The sequence below is a fragment of the Eptatretus burgeri genome, chromosome 4 (assembly GCF_056783735.1).
Source record: "Eptatretus burgeri isolate ZD-2024b chromosome 4, Ebu_testis_v1, whole genome shotgun sequence".
NCBI lineage: Eukaryota > Metazoa > Chordata > Myxini > Myxiniformes > Myxinidae > Eptatretus > Eptatretus burgeri.
In genome coordinates this window covers 85925719-85930251 of record NC_140964.1, presented here as the reverse complement: position 1 = coordinate 85930251, position 4533 = coordinate 85925719, and positions in this window count along the sequence as shown.

The window sequence follows — 4533 nt, the reverse complement described above, 5'->3', positions numbered from 1 at the left end:
CCTCATACCTTATCCATATCACCGACTCATATCTCATCCATATCACTGATCATACCTCATCCATATCATCCCTCATACCTTATCCATATCATCACTCATACCTTATCCATATCATCCCTCATACCTTATCCATATCATCCCTCATTCCTTATCCATATCTCCCCTCATACCTTATCCATATCATCCCTCATACCTCATCCATATCACTGATCATACCTCATCCATATCACTGATCATACCTCATCCATATCACCACTCATATCTGATCCATATCACTGATCACACCTCATCCATATCATCCCTCATACCTTATCCATATCATCCCTCATACCTTATCCACATCTCCCCTCATACCTTATCCACATCTCCCCTCATACCTTATCCACATCTCCCCTCATACCTTATCCATATCATCCATCATACCTTATCCATTTAATCCCTCCTACCTTATCCATATCACTGCTCATACCTTGTCCATATCATCCCTCATACCTTGTCCATATCATCCCTCCTACCTTATCCATATCATCCCTCATACCTTATCCCTATCATCCCTCATACCTTATCCATACCTTATTCCATACCTACCTTCTCCACACCATACCAATACATACCTTATCCTTATCATGCCATCCCTCATACCTTGTCCATATCATCCCTCCTACCTTATCCATATCATCCCTCATACCTTATCCCTATCATCCCTCATACCTTATCCATATAATCCCTCATACCTTATCCATACCTTATTCCATACCAACCTTCTCCACACCATACCAATACATACCTTATCCTTATCATGCCATCCCTCATACCTTCTCCATATAATCCATCTTATCTTTTCTCACATTCCTTATCCACATCATCCTTCACACCTTATCTCATATTCTCATATACTCCTCATACCTTGTTCCTGTCACCACTCGTACTTTTTCTTATCCCCTCATGTATCCCTAAAACCACCCCTTATATATATATATATATATATATATATATATATATATATATATATATATATATATATATATATATATATATATATACACTTTATCTCATGCATCATGTCGCCCCTTACAGCTTATATTTTACCCTTATATATTTATCCCATATCCACATTAGCTCATATATTGCACTCTAACTTTACCCACCATTGAGGAGTTCAGGTGGATGGAGTATGTGAATTATTTGCTGAATAAAGTATATGCTGTAAATTAAACCTGATACATGGGGGTGTGGTGTAATTTTTTGCATTATTGTTCTTCTCCTCCTGGTCCCTTTGTAAGGGGTGAGGTCCAATGTCAGCAAGCTTCTGCCCTGCCCTGACCATGATACTCCATATCCATCTGTCCTCAGCCAACTCTCTCCGCTCTCCAACCACTCCTACCTTATGGTTATCCCTCCTCACACAATCCTTCCATCTCAACCAGGGTTGACCTCTTTTCTTCCTACATGCTTCCTAAGCTTATCTGCTCTCTTTGCCATTCTATTTTCCCTCATCCACACCAAGTATCCAGCCCATCTCAGCTGAAATTTCACCAATCTCTCCATCAAGCTCATCCGCACACCAATCGCTTCCCTCAGTTCATCCATCCTCTTTCTATCTACCCTCTTCATTCCCGCAATCCTCGTGACCCAGTTGTTCTCACAAGCCTGCAGCCTCTGTAGTTGTCTCTCTGTCAGTGTGCCACCGTCTCCTGGCCGTAAAGGTAGGCCAGCATTACACACAACATCAGAACCTTCCCTCCAACCTCCTCCACACATTCACACCCACCTGAATCCTCCTCCACACATTCACACCCACCTGAATCCTCCTCTACACATTCACACCCACCTGAATCCTCCACACATTCACACCCACCTGAATCCTCCTCTACACATTCACACCCACCTGAATCCTCCTCCACACATTCACACCCGCCTGAATCCTCCTCCACACATTCACAGCCACATGAATCCTCCTCCCCACCTCTTCCTCGAACTTACCATCCCCGCTGACTGTTCCTCCCAGATACTCAAACCTATTTCTTCGCCTGATCTTCTTCCCTTCGACCCTGATATTAATTTATTTTCTCTGCTGCCCAACCCACATCACCTCAGTCTTCTCCATACATATCTTCAGCCCATGCTTCCCAAATTCCTCCTTCCACTCCCCCAGTCCTTTCTGCATCTCCCACCCACTCTTCATCACAACAGCCAGATTGTCCACATAAAACATCCTCCCTGTATGATCCCTGAAGCTCACCTTCCTGCTTACCAGCTCCATCACCATGATAAACATGAGTGAGCTGAGAGAGCTTCCCTGCCTTAAACCGATGTTCATGCTGAACTCCTCAGACATCCCAGGACCAACCAAAACTCTTCCTTTCCTTCCCTTACACATCCCTTCCACCAACCTCACTTCTGCTTCTGGCACTCCCCTCCATCTCAGTGTTGCCATCACCATCGGGACAGTGTCATTGGCCTTCTCCAGGTCCACAAATCCCAATGCCACCTCACCTTGCACCTCCAACCTCTTCTTCACCAGCTGTCTCAAGGTGAACATCCCGTCCACCATCCCCACACCCTTTCTAAATCCCTGTTGCTCTTCTTGTATATGTATGTATATGTATATATATATATATATATGTATATATATGTATATGTATATATGTATATATATATATATATATATATATGAATATATATATATATATATATATATATATATATATATGTGTGTGTGTGTGTATATATGTGTGTGTATATATATATATATATATATATATATATATATATATATATATATATATATATATATATATTTATGTAATGCGATGGCATACGCGCATATATATTACGCAGCATTACTGCACATACGCACACACACACGTGGACACACACACACACGCACACGCACACATACGCATGCAGACACATTACCGCTACGCATTACGCATACGCATGACACACACACACACACACACACACGCACACGCGACACATTACGATACGTGACAACATTACGTACGACACACACATTGACACGCACAACATTACGCGCACATTATTACGCAATGACACGCGCACATACACGCATTACGCGCACACATTGACATACGCATTACGCACATTAATGCGCACACACTGACACGCACACACACGCACACACGCCACGCATTGACACACGCACACACATTAATACCACGCACGCACACACACACGCGCACATTACCACGCACACACGCGTACGCACATACGCACGCCGCACGCATTACGCCATCATTGACGCGACATTGACACGCACACGGCCGCGCATTAATATTGATGATCATTGACACACACGGTACGACACACACGACACGCACGCACATTACCACGCTGCACACACACACACACACACACACGCGCGACACGACACACATCATACCATCATCAATACGCCGACGCGCATTATCATTACCGACACGCGTTATCATTGCACGACGGTCATTAATGCGCGTTATTGACATCATTAATATCACACAATACCACATCATTACGCGCACACACAAACGATATGCACACACACACACATATATTACACACACATACGCGCACACACACACACACACAGCCGCGCGCACACACACACACACACACATTACACACATTGCCGCGCACACACACACACACACACGCGCGCATTACTGAATATCACAGCGCGCGCACACACACACACACACACACGCACACGCGCGCCATTAATATCGCGCGTACATTACATTACATAACACACACACACACATACACACACACACGCGCGCGCGACATTGACACACACGTATTACTGGTCATCATTACTGACGCGCGCGTTACCACACACGACACGACACGAATACCGATATCATCGACAATATCAATATCATTACCGCCACCGCACGCGTACGCGTGACATTATCACGCATCACGCACGCGACACGACACGCACACACACACACACGCATACATCACGCATCACACACACACACGCACACAATATCAACACACGATATTACTACGCATTTATCGACACGATTACGACACGCACGACACGACACATTGACACGGGCGCATCACCACCACGCACACGCACGACACACGCATTGACATACCGCATTAATACGCATTACGACATGACATTGATGCACATTACTGACACACCACGCACACACGACACGACACGCACATTAACACGCACACATTGCCGCGACACACACACACGACACACCGCACACAGCATTTACGCATTAATATCATTACCGACACGCACACATACGTACACATACTACGTACGTACGCATTGACCATACGCATTTGACATTCGATACGTACGTACACGACACGACACACATTACGCACGCATTATCACGCATTACTGACACGCACGCATTACGCATACCACACAGGCACGCACACACACGACACACACACACACACGCACGCATTACGCATACCGCATTACACACGTACGCATTACGCACACACACGTACCGCACACGCACACACACGCACATTACCAACGCACATTACGCACGC